At 58.8% G+C, this 12356-nt stretch overlaps 1 protein-coding gene across 3 annotated transcripts in view; it reads right to left on the bottom strand.

Moving 5' to 3' along the window:
- Nucleotides 1-5581, bottom strand: part of GTF2IRD1 (GTF2I repeat domain containing 1) — a 116498-nt gene extending 110917 nt beyond the window's left edge. For 2 of the 3 annotated variants that reach the window (XM_047779894.1, XM_047779897.1), the window contains exon 1: nt 5298-5437. The gene's annotated coding sequence lies outside the window, so the exon portion shown is untranslated. Of the gene's footprint in view, nt 1-5297 lie in introns of all 3 variants that reach the window. The other variant, XM_047779898.1, reaches the window with a different exon arrangement.
- Nucleotides 5582-12356: the final 6775 nt, after the last annotated feature.

Genomic DNA, 12356 nt, shown 5'->3' with positions numbered 1-12356 from the left:
ACTCAGCCACCAAAAGGAACCGGCCGGTGCCTGGACCATGCATTAGGCGGAGGGAAGAAGCAAGACGGAGGCTGCACACGGCATGACTGCATTTATGCGACGCTCTGGAGGGCACACTGCAGACTTGGGTGTTTTCCCAGATATTCCTCACCCCTCATCAGTACATACGATAACACGTGGGGTGAGCCCCTCCTCCGTGCGGGCCTGAGGCTGGATTTCAGATGCCCAGACCCGCAGACCTAGTGCCTCTCCAAGCTTCTCCCGGGCTTGTGGAGGGACAGACGGATGGATGGATGGATGAGGACTCCCACATGGGAATTCGGCCAGTAGCTAGAAAACGTAGCTTGAGACCCCACCAGCAAAGAGGCCTGGCCCCGTGCAAGTCTCCAGGAGAGAAGCAGCCTGAAGGGTCTCTGCCAGCCTCACGCCAGGGAGGGACACGGCCCCAGCTGTCCTCGGCTCACAGCTGGCCCTCCTCCCCCAACCACACAGCCTGGCTGGGCACCAGTGAGCTGCCCAGGACCCCAAGCCCTCAAATGGGATGTGTCGCCTCCGCCTTCCCAGCCCAGCTCCCCTGCAGACCTGTACCAGGGTGATGTGCATACCCCACTCAGGGTGCCCACCATGCAACGCCAAGCCCCAAAGCCACAGCCCCACCCGGGGGCTCAGGCGGGACAAGGGGAACCACTGCTTTACACAGGAAAACACCGCACAAGACCCTACCCACCCCCTGGCCTTGGGCCCTCCTGCAACGTGCCAGGGGCCTCAGTGTGACGTGGGGCCAGGGTGGTAATTTCCAGCTACCATGCTGCTGTCCCACCCGGTGGCCCTCCAAAGGGACAGCCTCTCAAACCTGTGACCAGTCGAACAAGGACCCTCCCCTACCAGGGGTCCCAGAGGCAGGATCTCCAAGCCTTGAAGGGGGAACATCAGCGAAACAGCGCCCCAGGACTCAGGTCTGCCTGTGCAGAGCCACACTTGGTGTCTGAGAGGGTGACCCCGCAACTCCCCTGCTCCTCCCAGATCTTTTTTTTTTTTTTTTGCTCTTTTTTTAAGGGCCACACCTGCAGCACATGGAGGTTCCAGTCTAGGGGTTGAATTGGAGCTAGAGCTGCCTGCCTGCAACAGCCACAGCAACAGGGGGTCCAAGCTGTGTCTGCCACCTACACCACAGCTCACGGCAACGCCTGATCCCCAACTCACTGAGCGAGGCCAGGGATCGAACCCGCATCCTCATGTCTGGTTCTTAACCTGCTGAACCACCATGGGAACTGCCTCCTAGATCTCTTAATACACCATACAGACCACAGTGGCACACCAAGACTGGGGATCCCAGAGCTCCCCGCACGGACCAGGCCTAATAGGGGATCTGGACCCTTGGACCCCAGACTGGAGAGGAAATCAGAATCACCACTGCCCGATTCACACTCACTCGAGACCATCCCCAGAGCCTCAGATGGAGTCCTAACCCCAACTCCAGGCCCCAGCCACACCCCAGGACCCTCCCCAGCCCCCCCACAATCTCACTGCCCAGAGGCTGCAGCTAGAGGGTTACCAGATAAAATACGTCCCCTCCCCCAGTTGAGTCTGAACTTCAGGTAAAAAAAAAAAAAAAAAAAGAAGTCCCTTTTCAATGTAATTTATAGCCCTAATACTGCGTGACCCGTTGCTCAGCTGAAATCCCAGTTTAACTGGATGTCCCTATTTTAACTGGCTAAATCTGGCAGCCCGGAGCAGGTGGTCCTGGAGGAGGGCGACAGGTGGGCACGCAAATAGCACCGGGTCAGCCAGGCCCAACTCGGGCCCAGGAGGAAGGGTGTCTGGAACGAGAGCTCGGTTCCCTGCCTGACACACCCCCACCGGGCACCCCAAGCCTGTGTCTGGACAAAGCACCGCCCCACCCAGCTCCTTCAGGGAATGAGCTCACCCCGAAGTGAAGCAGGGCCTGCTGCCCATCCTCCCCCAGGGCTCTCGGCCCCGTGGCTGTCATCAGCCAGGACAGCACTGAGTCTGAAGTGACAAAATATCAACCCCAGTGAGACGTCCCCGCAAATGAGGAACCTGGGTGCCCAGCAAGGCTGGCGTCCCCTCCACCCCAGGAGTCTCTGTTGTCACCCTGTCCTCAAAGGGGTGACATTCCATTATCTTCTACCCAGGTGTGTCTCCTTCTCGGCTCCTACACAGTCTCCCACACAATCAGGCCCACATTCCAAACGCTGCCTGCGGATTCCTGCTGGGAATTCCCGTCCAGTGTCCACATCTTATGGGACAGCCTCTGCTCTCTGGGACGTGCGCTCTGCACGTCTGGTTCCCGGAGGTCCCCTGAGGCCTCCGTAGGGCCCTTGGAACCTGGCACACCCTCCTGGCCTGTCCCAAGGAACCTGGCTGTGTCCCCGGATGCAGGGCATCAAAGAGTGAGATGCCCACAGATGGCCGAGGACCAAGAGAAGCCAGACGGATGACACTGGGGCCGGGGAAGACAGAGGCTGGAGTAGCACGAAGAGGCGCCTCCTGGAGGATGGGGGGCTGGAAGCTCGGGGGAAAGACCCTGGGATTCCTCCCTTTGTGGGGGACCTGCCCCAGAGGTGGGAATTTAGGGACGAGAGGAGAGAGTCTGCTTAGCAATTTTGGGACCCTCCAGCAGGACCTCATTCATTCACTCGCTCAATAAGTATCTGGGGATCCGCCCTGGGGCACCACAGAACCAAAAGCAAGCCCTGGTCCCTGCCCTGTCCTGTGTGCAATTGGGCCATGGAACTTTTTTTTTTGGCCACCCTTGCAGCATATGGAAGCTCCCGGGCCAGGGATAGAATCCGAGCCTCCACTGAGGCCAGTGCCACAGCCACAGCAATGCCAATCCTTAACCCACTGCACCAGGGATCGAACTGCCACAGAGACAACACTGGGTCTTAACCCACTGCGCCACACCGGGAACTCTTGAGGCATGTAACTCTCAAGTGAGATCAATGTTGGGACAGAGGAAGGACAGGATGTCATGGGGACACAGAGGGAGCACTTTGGCCAGTCCCGGGGACGATTCTTGAATTCTAAGTCCTGACAGAGGAGAGGAAAAAGGCAAATTGTACAGCCCTCACCCTCATCCTACCAGGAGGGGCCTTGCAAGGCCGCCCGTGCCCCCTCGGCCGTGCAAAGGCCATTCAGAAAAACTACAGGATGGCAGGTTTCAAAGAGCGGCCGGAGCCAGAGGACACGAAGCAGAACCCGGGACAAGGATGGACCAGGAGACGTGGTCTGTGCTTCCAAGGTCACGCTTAGGACACGACAGCCCCAAGCTGCCACCCACCACGTCACCCTGAGCTCCTCGCCCGGGGTCTCCGACAAGCGGGCCATTACCAGACGGGGGACGCCCTGGCGGCTGGAGACAGGGAGGCCGCGAGAACAGCTGCCGCCGAGACCCCTGTCATTACGTCTGCCTTTCCGACTATTTCCAAGCATCAAACTCTGACAACTGGAATTGTGTCAGAAGGCGAGCCAGCTCAGGGAGACGGCCTGAACTGAACAAACAAGGCACGCTGCGAATAAATGACCCTTCCTCCAGCACCCAGAGAACAGCCCTCTTACGGAGGTGAAGCGTGCTCTTACAACATGATCTTCAAGACCCAGTTTCGCAACCTTTCTCCCCAAGTCCTCCCACATTGTGAATGAGCGGGCAATGAGTGGCCGCGGAGTGGCAACCCTGCCTCCTTTCCTCTGCTGGGGTCCTCTGGAACCCTCTGAGTCAGAGCTACAACTTTCTAGGTCACCCTCAGAGCAGGCTACAGAATGGGGTGTGGTCTTCAGCTTCCCGCATCCCAAAAGTAGGCTGGGGGTTCCGACATCCTGACCCCTTGGGGCCAGGTCGGTGCAGGTCCCTGTTCAGAAGAGGTCAGGAAGTACCTGCCACTCTCCTGTGCACCTCCGCCCTCCTGATGGCCACGGGGCCACCCCCATCCTTGCTGCCCTTGGGCCCAGCCCCTCCCTGCCAGCAGCCACCGGCCTCCCAGCCGCCGCCACCTCCCACTCTGAATAAATAAATCATCGATGCCTGCCGATGCCCTTTGGGAATGACGCTGCTGAAATAAATGGGCTGCTCCAAGGCACCTCCTAAGCCCCTAGGCTCCAGCCAGGACGGAGGAGCCAGTCCTAGCCCCGGGACAACCAAACACAGGAGAGATGATGGCCACAGAGGTTGGAACAGCTTCTGACCAGCCCTTCCTTCTGCTGTGAGCAGTAAGAGAAGCCCCCGCAGATGCCCACTTCTCTAGAAGCTGTCCCGGCCTGCCCCGAGACACCCGTACCACACTCCTTCCAAGGCCAGCGCTTTCCCCACATGCCCAGCAGGGAGACCCCAACCTGCTGGGCTTGATCACTTGGGCTGTGATGGGGACACAGGAGGCTCCCAGCCCAGGTCCAGTCCTGGGAGCCTGGGTCACAGGGCCAGATTTCCAGGGCTCGAACCCCCTCCAGCAATGCCAGCAGGGCACAACGCCCAGCTGCAAGGTCCCCTGTGCCCCAGGAATCATCCCTGGCCGAGGGCTGGGGAGCCCAGGAGAGGTGTCAAGCCCATCATTCGCAGAGATTCAGGAGGGGGGCATCCAGCACTCTGCTGGCTGGCTACAGGGGCCTGCCCACACATCTGCAGGAACTCAGAGACCACCCACAGACAGGGCATCCCCAACTTGCTCCTCTGAAACCTCTGTGACCCCCACTGCCATCCTCTGAGTCTCCTCCCTCCCACCCGACCAGGGGTTCATCTGCCACCAGTCAGACCAGCCCCCTCCCCGGGGACCCCAAGAGGCACCACTGTGCAGGGGCAGTACTGGCTGTCCGGGACTCGGGCGCCCGTGCTTGGGGGGCACCGGCCAGGACACCGGCCCGGCCCCAAAAAAGGCGGAGGTGGGGGGAGCCGGGGGGCGGGGGCCGCGGCCTTCCCAGCCCCCTCCGCTCCCACACTGGCGCCCGCCGCCGCCTGGGCAACACAACTGACCTCATTCGCCAACTGCAGCAGCCTGCGGGCGCCCGCTGCCCGCCCCGGGGCGCCCCCCGCCTCCGGAGGGGCCGGGGCGGGGTGTGGGGGGGGTGACAGCTCGCGGCTCCCACCCGCTCCCGGCAGGTGGGGGCGGCCGGCCCTCCCCCTCCCCGGGCCCGAATTATAATCCCAGTCACGTGCCTCCCCATGCACCCAAAAGCCGGACCCAGATTCTGTAACACCTTGAGGGGGAGGGGCGGGGGCCCCGGGGCTGGGAGGAGAGGGGAGCAGGGCCTCGGCGTCCGCCCCCCGCAAAAGTTTCTCCTACCTTGGAGGATCCCCAAGCGCTCCTGCCAGCGGCGCCCCGGCCCCGGCCCGCGGCCAGGACTCAGCCGCCTGCCGCTGCCTCCTTAATTAATCCGGGAGAATGGGGGAAGGAGAGGCAGAGGGAGGCGCGGAGCGGCGGAGGGGGCGGGCGGGAGGAGAGCGGGGCGCGGGGCGGGGAGGGGGCCCGGCGGGGGCTCTCGGGCCGGCCGGGGGGCTGGCGCTCGGCGGCCCCCACCCCCGGCGCGGGCTGCGGCGGAGGGCGGGGCGCGGCGCGGGGAGCGGAGCCGAGAGCGGGAGCGCAGGGAGGCTCTTTGTTCTGTAATCCCAGTAAGATTGCCAGCCATTCGCCCCGGCCCTAATCCCAGCCCCGCGCAACACCACCCTCCATTGGCTGCCATTTACATACGGGATTAGCCCGCCCGGCCCGCCCCGCGCCCCGGCCTGGGCACCGCGGGGGGAGCGCCGCGCCCCCGCCCCGAGCCCGCGCCGCCCCAGCGCCCGCCGCCAGGGGGGCCCGCGGGAGGGGCGGCCCCGGCGCCCCCTGGCTGCCCGCGCCGCCCCTCCGTCTCCCCGGCTCGGGCCCCGGGTGGATTAGAAAGCTGCCCCTCGGCCCCAGGAGACCGGGACGCAGGAGCCGGGCCGCAGGGTCAAGGTCACTCAGCGGGCGCCGGGAGGATCCCCGGAGACTCCGGGGCCCGGAGCCATCGCAGGCCTGGCGCGCGCTGGGGAAACTGAAGTGGCTCGGTGGCTGGTCACCCCTGCCTGCCGTGCCCAGGTTATTTCCCAGGGACTTGGCCAGGTGCCTTTGTCCCCTGGAATGGGAAGGAAGGCTGTGACATGCCCAAGGCGCAGCAGATCCAGTTGGACACGCCAGGTCACACCTTGTCTGGGCAGCTCTCCTGATCCCCTGACCCAGGCTTTTGCCACCCTCTTGCCCCCCATACCAGCCATCCTACGGAATCAGAAGCACACCTCCCACCCTCTCCAAAACGTGGGTCTTAATTCATCACAAGGAGCACTGGGGTTCACCATGGTGCCCTGAGCTCTGTGCTAGGCCCTTGCTATGCTGGACACTGTGAACAGGAACACAGACCAGGCCGGCCTCCACCCCTGGGAGCTCCTAGCCTAGATGAAGGGAGCCAGATGGAGAATCTGCTAGGTTCCAGCAAAGCCTATGGGGGCCCTGCTGGGCACACAATGGGCCCTTGGTACAGGCTAACCTTGGCCGGCCAGGTCTCCCCATGGCAAGCCCACCAGACTGAGAGCTCTTCCCTGGCAGGCAATGTCCACAGTGCCCAGCCCAAAGCCCAGCCCAGAAGGGCCCTTGTGCCCACTGAATGCTGCCCACAGAGGGTACTCTCCAGAGCAGGGAATGCGGCCCCAGACACTCCCTCTGTCCATGCTGCCCCTGTCCTCCTGGGGACAGCTCCCCAGGCCTGTTGTCACTGGGAGGCTTGGGGACATCTCAGAACAACCTGTCTTGTGGTCCCCCTCGGACCCACCTCCCCGCCAGTCCTGTGCTGGCCCTGGCAAAGCAAAGCGACTGAGGCAAAGGGGCAGGGTCTGGACCTTGACTGTGAGTTCAGATCCTGGTTCTTCCTTTTACCACATGTGACCTTGGGCAGGGCAGCTCACCCCCCAGAGTCTCCATTTCCCACTTCTGCTCCGTCCACCATAGCATGGCCCCCAGTGGATAAATGGTGACGGTGGGCCCTGCTAGCTAGTTAAGTGTCTAACCAGGCACCAGGCATGTTACATATACAATAACTTTTTTTTTTTTTTTGGTCTTTTTAGGGCTACACCCACAGTATATGGAGGTTCCCAGGCTAGGGGTCCAATCGGAGCTGCAGTTGCCAGCCTTCGCCAGAGCCACAGCAACATGGGATCCAAGTCACGTCTGCAACATGCTCCACAGCTCATGGCAACGTGGGATCCTTAACCCACTGAGTGAGGCCAGGGATCAAACCTGCAACCTATGCTGTTAATGCTGAGCCACGATGGGAACTCCTACAATAACTATTCTTTCCATAAAGCCTGAGGTGGTCCGGTTGGTCTCATTTTATTAGAGGCGAAGCAACTTGCTTAGGAACATGTAACATGTGAGTGGCACTACTGCAGCCACTCGTTTGGCCCACTGACACTATTACATCCACATGTGCCTACGCACTTGGGAGTTAGGCACGGCCTCAGTGTGACCAGCTGGGGGAAGCTGGTCCCTGGAAGGGCAGACTGGCTAGGCTGTTGGTTTCTGGGCAGAATGCTTCCCAGACCTGAAGTTCAGGGACAGAGCGCCAGAAACCTCTGGACCCCAGGGCCTAGAGAAGCTGAGGCCCTGTGTGTGCTCAGGACTGCCCTCTGCAGGCAGATTCCAAGTGGAGTCCTGGGAATGGATGGCGTCGTCCCGCCTCTGGGCTGCTCCTCCCAGTGGGAACAGCCAGCCTGGCCCTAACCTCACCCAGGCAGAGACTGGCGGCGGCGTGATACAGCAGAAGGCTCTGGCCTGGCATGTCCAGGTCCCGCTTAGCCGCATGTGACTGGGGAATGCCAGGTGGCTCTACATTCACCGGCTGTGTGTGGTAGGTCAAGTCGACTGGCCTCTCTGGGCCTTAGCTTCCTCATCTATAAGAGTGAGCCAAGTTAGTCCTTTCTTCAAGAGGTTTCTATGGATTAAATGACATATAATACGGAAAACATTTAGCAGATTTCCTGGTGCTTGGTAGGTGTTCAATAAAGGGTAATTCTCATTTTTAAAATTTGTTGGTTTCATCTAGGGATAAAGTCAGTCTTTGCTTGAAATGCTCTTCATGAAGAGGTGGAGATTCTAGGAGTTCCCATTGTGGCTCAGCAGGTTAACAACCTGACTGGTATCCATGAGGACATGGGTTCGATCCCTGGCCCTGCTCAGTGGGTTAAGGATCCAGGATTGCCGTGAGCTATGGTGTAGGTTGCAGATGCAGCTGGGATCTGGCATTGCTGTGGCTGTGGTGTAGGCAGCTCCAATTCAACCCCTAACCTGGGAACTTCCATGTGCTGCAGGTGCAGCCCTAAAAAGAAAAAGGGAAAAAAAAAAAAGGGTGGGGTAGGTTTCTAAGGACAAGGTCACGGACCCTCCCATTTCCATCAAGTTCAATTCCTTCTCCTGAGAAGGGCAGCAACAGCTCCTTAAGCTGAGAGGGGAGTTAGGTGGAGAAGTCCTTGCCAGTGGCTGCTTCCCACCTAGAGGAGCTTCTCCTGCTGGCTTCATGAAGCACCGACCCTGTCGCATCCTTGCCCGGGCCTGGCTGGGTCCCCCTGCTAGGCAGATGTGGAAACCAAGGCTCTTCTCTCTGCCTTCCTCTTAACGCCCCCGAAGCCACAGGACTGTTCCCATTACAAAGCCCTTTCCATGCCCTCGTTCACTTAACCAGGTGGGCCCGCCAGTCCCCATTTCACAGATGGGTCATTTGTGGAAGGGATGGGACCCCTGGCATCCTGTCTCCCCGTCAGCCCGGGAACTCCCAGATAGGAGCAGGTCTCTTCTTCCTGGCCCAGTGTGATTGGTTCAGGGTCTCTGACCAGCAGACTGGTCACCAGAGACGCCTGCCACATGGACACTGCCCTCCGCTCCAGCGGGGTTTGGGTCCAGCCTGGGACCCTGACCTTGTGCCTCATTCCCTTTTCCACGACTCAGGGCCACTTCTAGCTCCTTGTTCCTTGAAGCTCAGACTGCACGGGGCACAGGGGGCAGGGAGGACAGGCCCAGCCATCTCCATCCAAAGATGGAGCAAGCCTAGAGGGAGCCTGGGGCTTGGCTGCCCTGGATGTGACCACAGGGTCCAAGGGTGAGGACAGCGAGCCCGATGCCCTCAGCTTCCAGGTAAGCAGCCCACAGTACCGAGCGGGCAGGGCCTGACTCACAGCAGCCGGCAGTGAGAGGCACAGGGGGACCTCAGACTCCGACCTCCCACCTGCTCTTTAGAGCGACCTATTTCCTATTCCATTATGGAAACCAGAGGGAAAAGAGAGTCGATGTGTGGAGATGTGCTTCCAAGGTGGCAGGCAAGATCCATAAAACAAGGTCAAGCAAGGTGAGCCGAGAACTTGTCAGCCTAGATGTTAAACCTTATCCCTTCCAGCCAGGGTGCTCGGGTGGTGTGGGGGCAGCTGCTAAGGGACAAAGGGTAGGTGATGGGCGAGCCTGGGGGGGGCATCCCCTCTCTGTGACCTAGATTTCCAACTCCCTCCTCAAACAACAGGGGGTATCCCTGAGGCCTCTGGGCATCTCCCTTCATCCCCTGCCTGGTCCCCATCCTCCCAGATTTTTTCCCCATGGCTCATCCAGACTGCTCAGGGCAGAAATCCTCTCCCTCACGGGACCATGCAATCAGCAGAGGAGTCTTTCAGTGTCTTCAAAGACTTCTGGACCCCAAAAAGCAAAGCCCTAGTCCTGGGTTTTTCAGGGACCCAGGCAAGCCGGGCAGACAACTCGGATGCGGGGGGGTCTTCTGTGAAGGACACAAGCAGATCTGCAGCCCTGGGCACCCAGGCCCCAAGGTCTGGCCCTGGTAAGTAGCCCACGGCCGCGCTGGCCAACAGAAATCGCATATGATGGAGTTCCCACTGTGGATTGGTGGAAACGAACCCGACTAGGATCCATGAGGATGCGAGTTCGATCCCTGACCTCGCTCAGTGGGTTAGAGATCATGGCGTTACCATGAGCTGTGGTGTAGGTCACAGAGGTGGCTCGGATCCCACGTTGCTGTGGCTGTGGTGTGGGCCGGCAGCTGCAGCTCCAGTTGGATCCCCCTAGCCTGGGAACCTCCATATGCTGCAGGTGCAGCCCTAAAAAGCTAAAAAAAAGAGAAAAGAAATAGGATACGAGCCACAGATGCATGCCATGGAGGAAATTTTAAATTTCCTGGTCGCCACGTTAAAGAAGCAAAAGCAATAGGTGAAATGAATTTTAGTCATATATTTGATTTACCCCCAACACGCCCAAAGTGTGTTCATTTCAGCGTGTAAAAGTGGTTTTGAAAACTGAGATGTTTTACATTCCCTTCCTTCTACTAAATCTTTGAGATCAGTGTCTGTTTCACACTTGTAACATGCCCCAGTTTGGGCCAAGCAAATTTGAATATGTAACTAGTGGCTAGTCTGTGGGGGTCATTTTTCAAACCTTTTAAAGTCACAAACCCTTCTCTCCAATAAACTCTCATGCAGAAGCTCAGTCCATACGCTTTTCTGGGTGGAGCAGAAGTGAAGGTCCTGGAGTTGCCCTTGAAATTCCCTTCATCTGCTGGTTCCTCTGAGAAGTCCCTGTAGACCCCCTGCCCCCCACTTTCCACCCCCCTACTCCCCACACTATAGAGCAACCACTGCAAATATTAATAAAAACAGGAGTTCCTGTTGTGGCGCAGCAGAAATGAACCTGACTAGGAACCATGAGGTTGCGGGTTCAATCCCTGGCCTCGCTTGGTGGGTTAAGGATCCGGCGTTGCCGTGAGCTGTGGTGTAGGTCGCAGATGCGGCTCAGATCCTGTGTTGCTGTGGCTGTGGTATAGGCTGGCAGCTATAGCTCCCATCCGCCCCCTAGCCTGGGAACCTTCATAGGCAGCCCTAAAAAGCAAAATAATTTAAAAAATAATAATAATAAGATTTACTAACTGCTTACTCTAAGCCATGCCCACTCTGTGGAAGAAACAGGCTCAAGGTGATAACTGAGAAACAAAGTCAATTTCACAATTACAATATCCCATGCAGGGTGAGGCTGAGGCAGCCGGTGAGTCCTCCTTGACCCCAACTTGGAGGAGCTGGGACAAGGGGAACAGAGCCTTTCCCTCTCATGTCATCCCCCGCCAGGATGCTTCCCGGGTCCTGGCCCCCCTGATCTCACCTGGGCCCAGCAACCCCATCCCCAACCTCAGGGCCAACTGGCAGGCTTGATTTTCTACCAAGTAGCAGGCAGCTGCTCTGCTAAGCAAATTTAGTTATTAGAACCACTTCAGGACTAGAAAAGAAAAAAAAAAAAAAACACTTCAAAGCCATTTCCCCAGACATTATAGGAAAAAAGCAAAGTTGGTAGGAAGGCTTTGGGAGGTGGGTACCGGGAGGGTTGACGGGGGAGGGGCTGAGAAGCCTGCACCCCCCCACCCCCTCCAGCTAGAAATCTAGAACTGAAACTCGGCTGCATCCTCGGGTCGTTTCTTCTCCCCAAGCCTCAGTTTTCTCATCTGCAGAGTGGGTTTCTAATACAGCCCAAGGCCTAAGGTGTGTTCAGCCCCAACCAGCCCCTGGCAGGGACCCAGTATGGCAAGAGAATGAGCTAGAACTGGGGGTCACATGGGTGCCTCTTCCATCACACTGGCAGCTGATGGGGACAGTGACAGGGGAGGGGAGCCTGACAACCTGGGCCTCTTTCCTCACCTTGAGTGCTTGGTAAAAGCGCAGGTCCAGACCCTTCTTGGAGATGCGTTGGCTCAGACTCTGGAGGGGTCCGGAATGTTGCAGTTTAGAGCCCGGTCCTCTACTCTTTTGGACACACATCAAGTTTGGGGCACACGAAACTTAATGTTCTTTTTTTTTTTTTTTGTCTTTTTAGGGCCGCACCCGAGGCACATGGAGGTTCTCAGGCTCAGGGTCGAATCAGAGCCGCAGCTGCCGGCCTCCACCACAGCCACAGCAACGCCAGATCCAAGCCACATCTGTGACCTACACCACAGCTCACAGTAATGCCGGATTCTTAATCCAGTGAGCGAGGCCAGTGATCGAACCTGCGTCCTCAGGGATACTAGTCAAATTCGTTGCTGATGAGCTACAGTGGGGTCTCTGAGACTTCATGTTCTCCAAGGGCTCCAGCATCTGTGGTTTGACCACACTCAGCCATGTGGTCCCAGCCCACAGCCGGGTCCCTTGTGCCACGGGGCCCTCCATGCTGGCTCCTCTGTCCCAGACTGCCAGTGTCCAGACCAGCAGCAAGACCTGACATCTGGCTCGGCCAGATCAACCCTGCGATGGGACAGCCCTGATTCCACATCAAAGCGTCCCCTCTGTAGCAGGTGTCCTGTAGACACAGTGGACACCT

The sequence above is a fragment of the Phacochoerus africanus genome, chromosome 5 (genome assembly GCF_016906955.1).
Source record: "Phacochoerus africanus isolate WHEZ1 chromosome 5, ROS_Pafr_v1, whole genome shotgun sequence".
Lineage (NCBI taxonomy): Eukaryota > Metazoa > Chordata > Mammalia > Artiodactyla > Suidae > Phacochoerus > Phacochoerus africanus.
Note: the sequence above shows the minus strand (reverse complement) of the source record. Positions and strands in the feature narration are given on the sequence as shown.